At 33.8% G+C, this 17,074-nt stretch overlaps 1 protein-coding gene across 4 annotated transcripts in view; it reads right to left on the reverse strand.

Annotated features, from left to right (window-relative positions):
• LOC114362343 (ankyrin repeat-containing protein At5g02620) overlaps positions 1-17,074 on the reverse strand; it is a 34,449-nt gene that overhangs the window by 2,657 nt on the left and 14,718 nt on the right. The gene's annotated exons all lie outside the window — the stretch shown is intronic.

The raw sequence follows: 17,074 nt of genomic DNA on the forward strand, positions 1-17,074 counted from the left end.
CAAAGATTTCGTATTGTGTGCCCGCAGCCGATACACGATCCGCGTGCGTTGCTTAGTCCGCTTAAGAAAAAATATGTATCATCATCATCATCATCTCAGCAATAGGACGTCCACTACTGAATATAGGCCTCCCCCAATGCTTTCCATGTTGCCCGGTTGGTAGCGGCCTGCGTCCGTAAACGAACTAAAGTCGCTGAAATAGCCCGACGGATTAGCAAACTGAAGTGGAAATGGGCAGGGCACATAGTACGCAGAACTGACGGCTCATGGGGCAGCAAGGTTATAGAGTGGAGGCCGCGGAAAACGCAGCGTGGGACGTCCACCCACACGGTGGACCGACGATATCGTAAAAGTAGCAGGAAATTGTATGAAATAATGAAATGCGAACAACCTGTATGCGTACAGGAAGAAGATACACTTACTCACTGTTTTAAACATTGTATAATGCTTGAATTTTTACCGTTTCATTACAGACCAAGGGTTCTCAGCGCAGAAGCACCTCTAAGGGAAAATTGATAAGGCCAATTATATCGGCAATACCAATAAAATAAATCGTTTCATTGCGTATTTTTTTGGTTTATAATTTACCTTGTGATACTTCAAAGTGATTAACGTTTGATTGATGGGCCTTTGATATATGAGAGCGCAAATAAATTATGTTTTTTCAGAAGTCAAATTAAAGTATCAATCGATAACCAATTAATGTTAACATAATATTAAGTAGGTACTGTATGTTTTCTTCTTTTTTCAAGTAGGTAAGTATATATTTTTGCGACTTTAGTTATGAATTAGCATTACATAATATTATTACATTATAACTATACAAGATAGTCCATCTTAAGGTATATCTGAACAATAATCCCTTAAAATTCACGTCGGAAAAATCCCGAGAACTCTCAAACTGATTCAGTCCCAATCCAATACAAAAGAGCTTGAACCAACAAGATTAAACTCACGTATCCCTAATACCCTGAACTAAAGTGAAACATTAAAGAGGAAACTCGAGTCCTAAAAGAGAATCTTGAAGAAAATTCAAAATCACTCGCTCCCAATCCTAACTATAGTCATTAAGATCAGCCTTTGCTGAATTTAAATAACTATTTAGCTGGGTAATAATGGGGTGGGAGGGGGGGCTACGTGCACCAGATGTTAATTGCTGGAAGCTATTTAATAAACACGGTTAGCTGATGACGGGTCGGGCGTGTAGTGAAGCAAAAAACGTCACGCGGCGTTTATTAAAATTTAATTTGAAGTATAAAGTGGAAAATTTTGTTTAATTTTTACCGGAACGCCCATCATTAGGGTGAAAGGTAGAGGTTTGATTCACGTTAAAAGTAGAGACGGCAAATAATACAAGATAAAGATGTCGTTTTTGTCCTGTGTCAAATAAAATGTATTCTATTCCATTTTGTTTTTAATAGGGTTACACAGTTTATAAGTATAGACAGGTATGTCATTTTCTATTTACATGTATGATAATTACCCATTACGACTACTTATCCGGTATCTACTCGTATAAGTGGTGCAAAGTTAAAAGTTTAGGTAATTGATAATACAGTTGAAAAAAAATTTCAAGGCATTTATTTTAGATTGAAATAAAAGCCAGCCATTATTTGCATAATATCTGTATCTATCTTATTTATAGCACAACGTAAAGATGTCAAAACCTTTTCTATTTAACTAAATACAATGTTGCAATGTTATCCATCATTAAATTGCAATAAACCGTTTCATTAACAACCCACGTGCACAGCAATAAATCTTTTTGACGTTTTAACTGGCTGATGAAACTCTAAGTGGGAAAAATATTGTTTTATTATCCAGTTAGCACTAAAACTATTTAACAGGCATGCTTGTCGGAGACAGTCCGGTCACGTACGACCAATAAATTCCCGTCGCGACTTTTATAAGCGCAAAAGTGGGAGCGGTGAAAATACAGCTTAATGTTAATGGACGTTGTACATGTATTAAGGTGCTGAAAATTTAATTTTAGGATGTTTTTTTAATTTTTTTAATTAACTGTCGACAGTGACATAGACATGTAGAGTGTGAAAGATTGAATCAGTACGTATTGTTGGCTTAGGTTAGTACCTACCTATTGTAATTAAAAGTACTATGAGTTTTTATACTCACAGAATATACTGTGGGTATTGTATAACACACTATTACGTATGAAACATTTACCGTATCATTAGCAACTCTTTGATCATCTCATCCGACACCAAAATAGCCATTATTTCAGTTAATTGCTGAATTCCACTAGATACCACGTATTGAATACATAAGTTTGCTTGCAGTTTAATGTAATCTAAAAATATTAGCGTCAATTATAACAACTATTATCTAGACAACAAATAAAACCTTATTAAATTACAAAACCTTATGTATGTAAATGCAATTTTGCAACAAAATAAATAGCCTAATATGCTGTCCAGTATACGTGAACCTTTATACCCATCGCTTCCAACTTCCTCTGACGACCGCATCCTATTCACAAGTATCCTGAAATACTCCATCTTACTTGCATACGTATGCAGAAACTACACCCGAAACATCTGTCTCACTCGCACGTAAAGTTGAGGCTTGACTAGAGGAGATTAATTGAAAATTAATGTAAATAATGTATTTCATGGGATAAAAAGTATTTATCTTCTAAATCTAAATTATATAACTCAAAGGTGACTGACTGACTGACATAGTGATCTATCAACGCACAGCCCAAACCACTCGACGGATCGGGCTGAAATTTGGCATGCAGGTAGATGTTATGACGTAGGCATCCGCTAAGAAAGGATTTTACGAAACTCCACCCCTAAGGGGGTGAAACGGGATCCACGCGTACGAAGTCGCGGGCGGCCGCCAGTTATTGAATAAGTAAATTGTATGTTTTTGTTAACTGTCTATTAAAATCGCTTGGCGTAAATGTAGCGTAAAATTTTATCATTAATGAATAACCAATTTAGTTCGTGAATAGCGGACTTATAAATAGAGTGTAAACCTTTACAAATAGCTTCATCTTGTTAAAGATTGATACCATCTAATATCATGATCCTTCGTTAGAGAGATTAATAATGAAGACTGTAGACTAATTAGTAAGAATATTGATACTCTAATTAATTATTGAAAACTAGCGGCCAGCTTCTATTTCGCACGGTTAGATATAGGTATTTAAAAATTATGATAAAAAAATGCCCATGCTCATCAGAAATAAATGTGGATTCTAATGGTGAAACCATTTTCAAATGAGTCCAATAGTGTCGGAGCCTATTCAATACAAATATACAATTTACAGATCGTCGGTCCACCTAGTAGGAGGCCTACCCACGCTCTTCCAGTCCGTTGTCGCCTCGAGAACTTTTCTGCCCCAACGGCCATCGTCTCTGCGAGCTATGTGCCCCGCCCACTGCCACTTGATTTTTAGCAATTCTGCGAGCTATGTCAGTCACTTTGGTTCTCCTGTAGATCTCCTCATTTCTGATTAGATCACGCTGGGACATCATAGTAATGTTTGTGAAAACGGGTGTTAGTGAATCCGCTTGCACACGAGCACAGCTTTACATTTCGTCAAGTTGTAAAGGGCATCTTGCGATATGCGGTTCGTGCATCGGGATTTGCATATTACTTCGTTTGAAATTCGCCAAAATTAATTTTACTAGACTTGCTCCTTGTTGGGGTTGTTTGGAAATGTCCATTTAAACGTGGGAAATTGCTGAGGCTTTGTCCGTCTGTTTGTGACTTTAATAACGATTGTTGATATGAACGCTGGAAGGGGAAATAATAATACACTAATGAGTGTAAGTTTTGGTCTCGTTTCCTCTTTGTTCTCATAAGTAGAACGTGTTTTAATGCCTTTAAATAAAACAGTTTAATAAAAAGCAATACTATAGAATAATTTATCTGGCAATACTGTGTTTAATCTATAATCTATAATAATAAATAAAAATGAATCGGAAAATGTGTTGGTAAGCACATAACTCAACAACGCCTGGTCCAAGGTTAACTATTTCTTATTTTTTTTAAATATTCGTTGAAGTCCAAGGATGGTTTTTAGGGTGATAAAATATTGAATAATTTCCGGGCAAACCCAGGGCGAAGCTCTGGGCTGAAAGCTAGTGTTACAATAATGGAAACTATTTGAAGAAGTAGACCGTTAAATAGGTTATTGTACCAAATACCATGTAGGTACGAGTGAGTATAGACAATTTTAAGAGAATCGATATAATACGAGTATTTATAGATGGGTTTACTCATCCAAACTGATTGTCTACTCCAAATAATAGCGGCTTAAATATGGCGACATGTGACCGAATTCTTACAACAATGGACACGTTCTAGTGATGGGACATGATTATCGATAAAACTTCATCATTATTATTTGTAAATTACATTTTTTTTAACAATTTTTTTAACTAAACATACTTTTATTTTTTATGCTGATTGAGATCGTCATCAATCTATAAATAAATCTTAATGAGTTGCCATAGACTTTTGTGATGGAAAGCCTCAATTTGACCTCTTTACTTCTTTAGATGCCAATATATCAAATAAAAATCTTGATTTTCAACTTTTTGCATATCAGAATACGTCTCAATAAGAACATTTATTAAAGCCGGTTTGATCAGATACCGATAAGCTTTAAAGCAGATTCTATCAAAGCTCACAGATCAGTCACATCACAAAAAACAGATTTGATTTAATGCCGATAAATTTTAACACATATTTATCGAAGCACAGATCTGTCACAAAACTCGACGCTTAAAATAGATTATCAGGTCATCACTAGCGCTTTTGTTTACGTCAGAATGACCGAATCCGAGCTCGAAACTAAGAACAATAGGGTTATAATTTAATGCCACATGCAAACTGGAATATGTCGGGAACGCTGCGTATGTCGGGATAGTTTCTGTGGTTAGATTTTTTGCTGGTATTTTATTCAGCGAAGCATTTCCAATATGATACACGTAGTTCTATTTTTGATTGCCTTTTAAAAAGGTTTTTGTGTTTATAAGTGGTCAATTAATAATGGGATCTTTTTAGATTTCAAAAACGCCTATCTCACACTTTTAAGAAGTTTGTGACAAAAATTAATATTTTCCTTCTTAGAGTAGTAAATCTATTATTTAAAACTATTAGGCGGAGTTGCATGACCTAATTTTAACAGTAACTATAACGATAACCAGTGTATTTTGTATGGAGTTTGACAGATGTTTGACGTTTGTTAAAGTTAAAGCAAGATGGTGCAACCCAACCTTAGAATAAAAAAAAGACAACCTATTTTTTTTATTAAAAATTATATTTAATTAATTTGGTTATGCCCAGAGCCACTAATGGAAAATGTCTTTATTTACGAGATTCTAATCTAAATTATCTACTTTAAACTGAACTCTCATAGATGATCCAGTTTCCAAACAAGGTCATCAATTGCCAACACCATAAATATTCACCGGTTTCAAATGTCCCCATTCCGTAACCCCGTCAAAACCCCTTCTCACCTCGAAGAGACTATATTCGGGAGGGTCGCATTAATACCCTAAATATTAATCACAATTGCCAATTACGTACAGCCTCGTCACATTAAATTCAATAATACGACCTGCAAATAAATTATTTATACGCTGCAATAAACTTAGTTCATCAAATGCGATAGTGTTGCTAGTAATTAATGGATTTGTCACTGATATCGATACTTTATAAATAATTCATGATGCCGTGTGCTTTGATTGAGCGCTGCTCTATTATGTATTGACGACCGATTTGTCATGTCAAGCAGGGTATGAACGCTTGATTTATTTTTGAAGGTTATTAGAGCCTTGGGTTATTTTGACAGTTTAATAAAAATTAAAATGCTGCCAGCCTTTTAGGTTAAAAATCATGTTTAAAAAAAGTGATAGCTAGTCACTGAAATTATAGTCTTTTAAAATTGTCAAATTTTGCACAAAAACAGGCGACAAGTGAAATTATGAGTGAACATCCCACCTCTATGTTTTATACTACATTAAAAACCGTTATTTGAAAATACCGGTAAATTACTCGAGTGTCTCATCACTATCCCCAGCTATGATTTGAATGGAACCTATAATGGCAAGTTTAATCACTACCAACCCAACTTATTCCATGTTTAAGTTTGCGTAATTTCCTCTGGGAGGGTTGTTTGACGATGGCCGGCCACACTGAATTACTAACCGTCCGGCCTATCGGTCATTTCGATCCTAATAATACTGGCTGTTTTGTAAAATAGGTTTAATAAAAACAATAATCTATAATATAAAAATGAATTTAACCATTTCTTTTTTTTGATGTTCGTTGAAGTCCTAGAATGGTTTTTACAGCAAGGAGATTTCGAATAATTTCCGGGAAAACCCTAAAAACAGCCCTTTTTTCGGCGGGCGAAGCCGCGGGCGGAAAGCTAGTTCTGAATAAAAATAAAGAAAAGTTTGGTGAAACAGCATTAGAAGTGAAAGAACTCACAGTTTTTTCTATTTTACATTTTAACTACCCATAACGAAGAAACTCTTAGGCTGAGTTGCACCACCTATCTTTGACCGTAACTATAACGACTAACCGGTTTTTTGTATGGAGTTTGACAGATTATTGACGTTTGTCAAAGTTAAAGTGAGAAGGTGCAACCCAGACTTAGTCTTCCTGTCTCCTGTTGGAAAGTAACGACTAAGCCGAAGGTGGAAGCAAACTTCACCCGGAATCTTCAATTACAGACGAACTGGCTATCTTACCTCCAACTGTTACAACAGAACAACGCTGCAACATTGTTGTTACGGCAAAAGACTAAAACTGGGTTGCACCATCTTACTTTAACTTTAACAAACGTCGAAAAACTGTCAAACTCCATACAAAAAGCACCGGTTATTGTTATTGTTACAGTTTAAATAAGGTGGTGCAACTCAGCCTTAGGAAAGATAAACGTAGCTAGCCAGGCAGACTTAGAACAAAGCACAAGCCCTACAAACCAAACTTTTCATCTTCCACAAAATTATTTTGGATAGTAACAGATAGACTAAGACAGTAAAAGCTAGCGAACGCCAGACCTACGTCATTTAATAAAAAATGAAAGTTTGTCAGCGTATGCTCCCAATATAGGATAGAATGTTGGTGAATCATGAAGTTTGGGTCATCATGGCTTTGGCAGCTACCTTAAAAAAACTGTCTGGCAAGGAGTTGGTTCTGTCAAAACTGTCTGGCTGATGGAGAAACTACTTATAATTATTTCCCAAATATGATTTATAAAAAACAGCTTTTTTTTAGGGTACAGGTACTACTTTTTTTAGCAGACAGTTTTTCTAGGGTAGCTGCCAAAGCCACGATGACCCAAACTTCATGATTCACCAACATTATATCCTATATTGGGAGCATACGCTGACAAACTTTCAGCTTTTATAAAATGACGTAGGTCTGGCGATCACTAGCTCTTAGTCTAAGAGTTTCACAAACATGCAACGTTATACATTTCAATCCATCTATCTCATTTCGGGCTCTGAATAGTTTGATTATGATATTGAATGTTAGTCCCAAACAGTAATGGAATTCATTATGATTTGGGGCTAATCAAAACCTATTGTTGATTGATGTTTGCGTCCTCGAAGATATAATTTCATATTACAGATTATTTCTTAACAGATAAATGAGCTGGTAAAGATTATTGTGCTTTATAACTTTTATACAGAAGGAAAAAACTCAAGTGATGATAGGAAAGTAAATATAAAAATAATAAACAAAAATACTTAAATAAGATTATTTCGATTAAAAGTGTTATTATAACGGTAATAATTAGATAATCCTTAAAATGTAATATGAAGTAAATTTAGCAAGCTATTCAACGTACAAAAACGACCCGTGCCCCAACTACTGATGTTCATTATTTAGTGTAAAATTTTCATCTTATAATGTAAAAAAAAAACAATACGATAACGTGTATTCGTTGATTATGACGCTAATTTCTGTTTGCCAAAATAAAACCTATCGTACTTCAATTTTTGTTTACTACGCCCTCACGCTTCTTTCTGTTACTCGTAGTACAGATGCTGCTACGGCGCTACGACGCTACGGCGTGGCAAGCATCGTAGTCCGAAGTTTACAATACATACTACGACGACTAAAATGTTTGAAATTATCTCTTACAAAACTAAGAACGTTATAAAATGGGGTTTTATATTCTAACATGAAGCATTATAATTTATAAAATATAGTTACCTCCTCTGTTTTCGCTGTCCGCCGGTTTCACCTGTATTGCTCGGTTCATCTGAAACAAAAATATAAACTTAATATTTTGTACTAAATTCTTGCAATTGTATATTTTGTACTAAAATTTTATATAAATAATTGTGATTTTAACTCCTTAACCGATTGAGTCCCAGACGGCATTAATTAATATCAACAATTGATTATCTATTGTGTCTAGATTCGCGGAGCTTGAAGGATTAAAATACATGAAATATTGCAATGACATACGTAGCAAATTACTGCTATGAAATTAATGACAATTATTTTATTTGTAACTTTATTTTCTCCAAATACTAGGGGAGTCTTTTAAAATTATCTTATTGTATATTTTTAAAACATTAGACAGTAAATTCAACAGTAACAGGACAAAAGGGGTATTTATGTAAATAACTTCATTGTCGTTAAATTTAATTAATTACTACCGACCCTTCTGGAAATACTGTCAATACAACAGAGCTTATCAGCAGGTATAATAAAGCAAATAAACATGTTTAAAGACCACTGCAACTGTTTAGGAATTACCGATCATCTACAAATATAACTATGTTTTAACTTTAGAGTTTGTAAGCCTCTTTATAGGCAGTATTTTAGGGACAAAATACTTAAACATTGAAGAATGAAAATAAGCTATGTTATACAAACAGCTAAAGTTATTTTAGGCAATGTAAAGTACTTTTGAATTATGCATTGAACAGCGATAGCCGAGGGCTTTATTTGGAATATCTAGCTGTGCTAATTTTAGAAAGTTTGTTTCTAAATTGACCCAACCGGAAATCGAACACGGCCCCTTGAGCTCAAGGCGTTTCACAACGTCACGGTTGTTTGCAAAGCCTTTTCTCGGATTGCCATTTCGCCATACTGATAGAAATATTTTAAGTCAAAGTCAAAGTCAAAATTTCTTTATTTGTTTAGACTAATAAATAGTTCTTACAAATCGTCATTTTGCTCTTAAGGAGCCTCTACATGTCTCATAATCTTTTTACCCTACCAGCGCTTCGAGACCAACATTTGGCAAGTGCTGAGAAGAAGCGCCGCAACAAACTCAGTCACCACTGTCTGCCGGTTAATATAAATAAATAGAAATAGTAGTAGTAGGTACATTCGATTCAGGAGCAGTTCACCGAATTTACCATGCATTCTTGTATAGTGTATCTTATAAGAATGGGTATACAAAATTGCGTGGTATATTAAACAAGGTAGTGACGTGCTAATATCTAGACTTACAGATTACATATTATTATGATAAGAATATGATGTAGTCATATCAGGCATAATTTTTAAGCAAGCAATTTTGGTTTGAGTTCTATCTAAAATGCATCATCCTAGATTAAGATAGATAGTATCTATTAGATACTAGAGAAGATAGACTGCATCTACACTCAACTATACTTAAGGTTTGACTACGAATACCTGATTTAAAAAAAAAACATTATTTCACATTATCTAATCGCAAATACATAATTATTTTGTTTTAAAGAATTGAGTTGCTTCTGGATCTTGATTGTCAGTCAAAGAAACTAAAAACATTTCGACATGATCCTATCTCTTGTGCACTTGCCTATGACATTGAATCGATTAATAAATGTTATCTCAGTTTCATAATTTTCACTATTTTACTACATCACACCGACAAAATTATTGCTCGCACAGCATTCCCAGTACATGAAAATGGTCGAGAAAAACTCCAACTCATGGGATACCTAACCTAGTTCCCAAAGTTGCTAGTCGTTCGCTGAGTTATATAAAAATACATTTGGTTTAGTTTTGAACTGCACTGGTAATATTGGAATTAGCTCAGAGGCAGAAAGAGACAAAAATATATATGCATTGCAGTGGGCGGGGCGAACATAGCTTACACACCTCTGCCACTTTAGGTATAAGCCTGATTCGTGAACACTTAAATTTCAGTTGACTGAAAAAGTTTCAGGAAACGCTAAAGAGTACTCGACTGAAAATATAGCGTCAACTCAAAAATGACCATAAATTCCGAACAATTTCTAAATGAGTAAACTAAAAATAAAAGAATGAAAAGGTCATGATATCATATTAGCAATGCAGTAAGTCATATTCAAAATTAAGCTCAAAATTAAATAAATGATTCGTAGTGACCTAAAATAATTATCTAATGATACTGCTCTAGTAGCTTACGAAATGAAATGTAAATAAAGGTGTAATTTGAAAAACAAATAATTTATTTATGACCTCTTGATCTGGAAAATAATTAAATAAGGGTCAATCTAAGTCTATCCATTACAGCCAAACCTTTGGATGTTCTAATGTTATTAATAGACGTAATCTTTTCCTTATCAACATGTATAGAAACTGTGTGCCTTTTGTCTAACCTTACAACTAAAAAACTCATTAAAAGGTCATTCTCTAATGACATAACCATTCATCCATTAACAGCCATTATGCTCTTCTCTTATCATTTGACATACAATTTCCCATTTAACCTAAACAACATTTCATTTCAAAGAAATATCAAACCATTATTACTAAGCTCATATTATTTGTCTCTTCGAATCACAATCGTACTCCCGACGAAAATATCGTCTAAACGAGCATCGAAAAACGTGAAGATAACTAATAGGTGTGCCTCGAACCAATCAATAACCATTTACGTTTCGAACGATGTAGCTTTGAATAACATGTCAGATGTTCAACTGTCAAACGGGTGAACTGTTAAAATGTCATCGGGCAATCCGTTGCTAGGCAACCGGTCAACAACAATCGAATTGAATGTCACTTTTATTCAGTTTGATGTGTACGTTTTTGGATAAATGTAGAGGTGACTTAAGTTGAGCTTTGTGTGAGCGATGTTTTTATAATGCAATATAAGTACACAAATAGAAATAATATACGGAGAAAAAAATATTATTTCACTTTGATTTTTTGGCTAAATAGTGACAGGATAATGACAACAATCTATTGTATAAAATGATACCAAACATTAAATTGACATTTTCAATTATCGATCCTAGTCATAGAACCCGCAACCCAATGTAAAAAAAGGTTTTCAAGTTTTTTAGTTGAGTCAAATACATAATAATCAAATCATATTAGTTAGATTCTAATTTTTGAATAAGTAGACAACGAAAATGTAATTTGATAACCTTTTTCATTCTTGAATCTATTAAAGTAATATCTAGTCCTAACTTATCACAGACGCATAAAGACCAAAAATTCTATAATGGAAAGTTACCTAGTTAAATGTGATCCTAAATTAGGTAGACTAGTTTGATACAACTTAGGTATTTGATCATTCAGGTCAATCTCTAGGCTGGCCTGAGAATGAACTCATCTCAGTACAAATAGTTTTAGACAAGTATTAAATAGTTCGAGCATAGTGCCGAAACTTCGTAGGTTATTACGTAGGTATTCGTGTAAATTCATTATTACATCTTAACCAAGAATTTGAGGTTAGTAGATTCGGGAAACTAATAAAAAGTAATTACTTGTAAGATGAAATCTTTTGTATTTAGTCAGTCGTTGAATTTCTTTAATATACCTCTTAAATATCTTGATAAGACTGTAACTTCTCTAAGGCTGAGTTGCCCAATTTTACTTTAATTCTGAGAAACGTCAAAAATCTGCCAAACTCTATACAAAAAGCACCGGTTAATGTTATTGTCATAAAATATATTTTTTTATGTTTGACGTTTGTCAAAGTTAACCTTTGACATAAACTTTGACAAACGTCAGAAATCTGTTTCCATACAAAAAGCAGCGGTTAAAGTTACGGTCAAAGTTTAGTGGTGCAACTCAGCCGTAATATTTCTAAATAACACAACTCAGTTTCTACATTTTTTAAGGAGTTTAGCAAAATTTTATTTAATACTTATGGACAGACGCTGAAAGAACTTGATTGATAACATTGTTTGTGACCGTGAAATTCTTACTTTTATTTTGTCAATTATTGGCAGTAGTTAGGTAGGTATACTAAAAATTATTGTTTATTATGATTAAAAACTTTAAATTGGACGACTTACTGAATTATTTATATTAAAAACCATGCCATAAATATTATTTACTTTAAGTTGATGCCTATTAAGAACCGTCTGTACTGATAAAAACAATGAAGAAATTACTTGGAAGAAAATCTTTTTAGCACACATTACAGTATCAAAATAAACTTCATCAAAAGTGCAAAGTTGCAAACGTGTCGTAAACACTAAAATTAACAACGACTGGCGCAGTTCAAAAGTCAAACATAGAAAATTAATTTAACACATTATATTAAATTTCCAAAGTTCGGGGCCGATGTGGTTCCAACAAGAAAATTCAGAAACAAATTATATAGCTTTTGTTTGAAAGTAAAACCGATCATAAATTACGAATCCGTTATCCAATCCTAAAACTTAAACAGAATTTATTAAGTAGGTAAGTAATTTGATAAAATAACTGGCTCCGGTACGGGTTTTGGACTGGTTTTATTAAATAGTAGATAGTGACATGAATTTGTAATTTTGTTGTCTATGAATTTTGTTATCGGTTAGTTTCTCATCTAAATAACTGGTACAAAAGTGTAGGCCTAATAGTATAAAATCAAAGGTAAAATAGATGCTGTATAAGTACTTAAGTATGCCCTACATTTCCGTTTTGTAATATTCTTAGTAGCAGGTAATGCGAATGCACTACCGGTAACAAGGTTACCTACTTTTTCTGAAACTAAAAAATCTTTTAAAAAACTTATTCTAATCATTCATCATTGTAAACTGTTCATATACCACAGAAAAGTTCGATAGATGAGTACTAAGTAAAATAATTTCTTTCTTCTACTATATTATTATTTGGAACGTGTATAAACGCCCTCGAACGAAACTTTGACTTTGACTTAAAGTTTACCAAACCCGACTGATTTAAGTAACATATCACGTGTCGTTGTTTCTGTCATCACTTTGTTACCCAAAAGTTTATAAATAAAACCGGTAAAGAACGGATTTTACTAGCTTAAATAGGTTCCGTATATTTTCTAAAAACTATCTAGTCTAAAGAAGGTAGATGCACTTTCAATTAAAAATAACACAAAATGATATTTTCTGAATTTTTAACGACAGTATCACATACAGTTTATCCTAAATTTTTCTTTGAGAATCTTTCAGACATGAGATGAAGTTCTTTTTGTATAACTTTTGTAAGGTGCACTTATCTTTATATTAATTAGGCCGATAAAAGTTAAACCCTTCAGTTTTGACCCACTACACTGTTCTTGTCTTCATTTCACATCTTTTTCTATGTAACTATACGTCATAACTATTCAATTTGTTTATGTGAAAATTGTAAGCGAAGAGACACGTGAGTGATTCTATAAGAGACCCGTTTTTTTTTAAGTATTAGGGAACCCTAAAAATGGAGTTTGGCGATACAGTCGAGGTAATGGCGCGAGGGCTCGGCTGGGCGGGACTTGATAAAACTTTTATGGCATCTTATGAGGCTAGTGATTCCCGAATATGTTATGTGAGGCCATCCGGCGAGGGTATTGTGAACTTACGAAACAAGAGTTCATAGAGTTTAAGCTTCATTAGATTGTAAAGGGGTTGCCTTTATTTTTGAGGTTGACACTATTTTTAGGTGTATATTAAAAGTCTATTATTGATAAAAGATGGACACACACTTTCTATTTAAGTTTTTAAGCCTTTGATATTGATAAAAAGTTTATTGTATTTAAAACACACACAAACACATTTCGATTGTTATAAATGTACTTTATTTTTAATTGATAGTTAGCTCTTTGTAATTAGTCCACAAACCCAGCAGTGTACTTAAATTTGAAAACGATTTGCTTTATTTATTTGCTCAATTAATTATGCACCAGCTAGTATTTTTAAAAACAATTATTAAAATATTTACAAGTAGGTAATTTATTCTAACACTAAGCGATAATTTGAGCGATAAAATTATCATTAAATTTCAATGGTTACTAAAATAAATTAATGATTATTAATTATAAATCAAAAAGTTAATGCCGCATGTTACTTTTGAACCATATTATTATTAACAAGAACCAATACTTTTGCATTTAGTATTGAAACAAATTGTAGTAAAATTGCACAGAATATAAACTTTTTAAGACGAAGTTTCACACATAATACAGTAAAAAAAACAGATACAACTAATAGCAAATTTATTCAAGGAAAAGACCCGAATGACAATTTCCAAAACCAGATGCGATTCCATAAGTCCGCCATTATTTATTATACAACTTCCACATTCACTGCACAAAACGACTAAGTACAAAAACGACAGAATCGCCACGAGAGAATTTGTTTCGAGTGCAAAATTAAACGGCACTGTCATAGTGAGGCAGTTATAAATGCTGTCATAAAGTAGAACCTTTTTTTATTAAGTCCCTAAGTATTAAATTCTGTAAGGTCACGATGAGATCGCACAATTAAGGCCAAGTAGTCCTTGTGAAGTAAAAGCGTGCAATTTTTTTCTAATGGAATTAAGAGAGTGTAATTAAAATGCTGATTGTTTTGTAAACACTGTGGGTAATCCTAATAATGGTTTTGAAGTTTTATTTGTAATGTTCTTGCCTTTTATTTTTTGACTTGTAAAGTTGACATCATTTTTATGCATTTATTGTTAACATAAATATAAAATAATAAATAAGATGTAAATTAAAATAATAATAACTAAATTAGAAAAATAAAACAAGCTAAAAATTAATTAATACTAAATATGTAATTGTAATAAAAATAATAACTTAATTACAATTAAAGGAGAGGTTTTTAATTAATAATTTAAAACAATATGTAAATTACAAGTATTAAGTTTACATTTTTTAAATTAAATATGTAAATTATTATTTAATAACAAAAATATTATTAGTAATTAAGCGATTAAAAGTTTTGACACAAGTTTGCAATATTTAATTAGATCTCGTATAAACTGGACACGCAGTGTTAGTAGTTTGTAAACACTATCTAGTAGCCACGTACCAAAACAAAAGCTAATAAGGTAAAAAATACAAACAGTATTTATTTACGAAAGTTAACAACAAACAATCCCGAAGAACTTTTATATGAAACCAAAGAAAATTAAAAACATAAAAGTAACGAAAACAAATAAAAATAAACAAAAAAAAAAGTTCATCCTGCCCACTTAATTTCAATTATTTACTTACAATAATAGGCGGTGGATAGTCAACTTTTGCGGAACGCAAAATATCTACGAGATGAACCATATGGACAGCTGAACTTAGTATCAGTTTTGAAATGAAACTTCGTTACGTTCGGTCGGGAGCGCGCGTCGTACGATCGTCACTCGGAGCGCGAGGCCGTACGTCTGACCCGTGCGAGCGGCGGCGCGCGACTGAGATGACTTGCGGGGGTGGGCATACGCACGCGGGGAGGTACGCACGCACGCAGACTTGACAGCCAATCGCGTGCGTGCGCCTCGCGCACCCCCGCGCCTCAGACCCCGCCCCGCGCTCGCCCGTCACCTCACAATCGATGCCCTATATTGCATTAATTATTTAGGAAACACGCAATAAGATAACGGAAGGTGGCAGATAAGGGCCTGCACGTAACTTTAAATAAATCATCGTCTTCGGTCACTCGCGGCTCTCGCAGAAAACACCGACAGGCGGCGCCACTCGCGTATTATTTACGTTGTCACTTCCGAAGCACCTTTTCTCAGCGATTGTTTTTATCTGCGTGCGTTATTTATGTTGTAACTTTATTGCGAGCGGAATAAATAATAAAATAAAAAACTGAATTTCATTCATAAGGCAGGATGGAGTTTATCTACATTTCCACCTTCGGTTCGCGACGCGAAAACAATCGTAATATTTTTTGGAACGTTGTCAAGTTGTCGTTTGCCGATATTATATGGGGGAATAGGAATATTCGGCGGCGAGAGGCTTCATACACGGGTACAAATGTTTCTATTATTTCGCAGACAATGACTCTGTAGGTATCCGCTTGTTTTTGTAATGTCGTACTAAGTGCAAAATAATAATGCCGTCAGGGAAGTTTTTGGCGGAGAATTTTCTTTTTTCTTTTTGATGGACGCCTTAAAAATGCGTTAAAAGAAAGAGCGTTGATTCTTCAGATGCTATTTTCGTATGAAAGGTGAATGAGGCAGTTTAAAAATATATGAATGAGAGTTTAACTCAATTTTACATAATAGCTGCTTTATTTTACGGCTGCCTTTAAATCTTCGTAACTTTTATTAATAGAAATTATGTGGGAACTTGGTACAATCATTGCAAAACTTTTTATGCAATGTTAAACATTTTCCCTTACTTAATACATTTTGAAAAGCGACTTTGTTCGTAACTTGATTGATATATTTTTTAATGATTTTAAAGCACTTTAATGTCCCAATTTTAAAGACATATTTTATTTCGCCCGCCCCTCCACGAACCCTATTAAATGAGCCGTACTCATAATGCGAATACAATACAGTGCCTAACTGGCCTAATGTCTTCATCGCGATTCAGGACAAGTGCAGCACGTGTGGTGACCACGTGACAGGAATCTTCGTATGGTTTGTAAACAACGTACTTTGCTGCAGTAGAATCACTAAATGAAGGTCTATTAGATGAATATGGCCGTATTACAGTGATGCTCGTTCAATTTACTCAAATATTGAGATCGAGGTGAGTTGTCACAGAGGACAGTTGTGACATTGTCGATTTTTAGGACTTATTAACTACTAGCGAGCGCATTACTTTGATCAAGTCTCGAGCTAACAAATTCGTGTAGTTGCGAGCTCGCAGTTAATAGGTTTCTAAATATCGACAATATCACAACACTCCTCTGTTACAACTCACCTCGGTCTCCCCTACACCTAAATTAAAGCCTCAGATTTCTTGCATTTTAATACATGATTC

This window comes from Ostrinia furnacalis, unplaced genomic scaffold (assembly GCF_004193835.3).
Source record: "Ostrinia furnacalis isolate ACB-3 unplaced genomic scaffold, ASM419383v2 OfSCF6417, whole genome shotgun sequence".
NCBI lineage: Eukaryota > Metazoa > Arthropoda > Insecta > Lepidoptera > Crambidae > Ostrinia > Ostrinia furnacalis.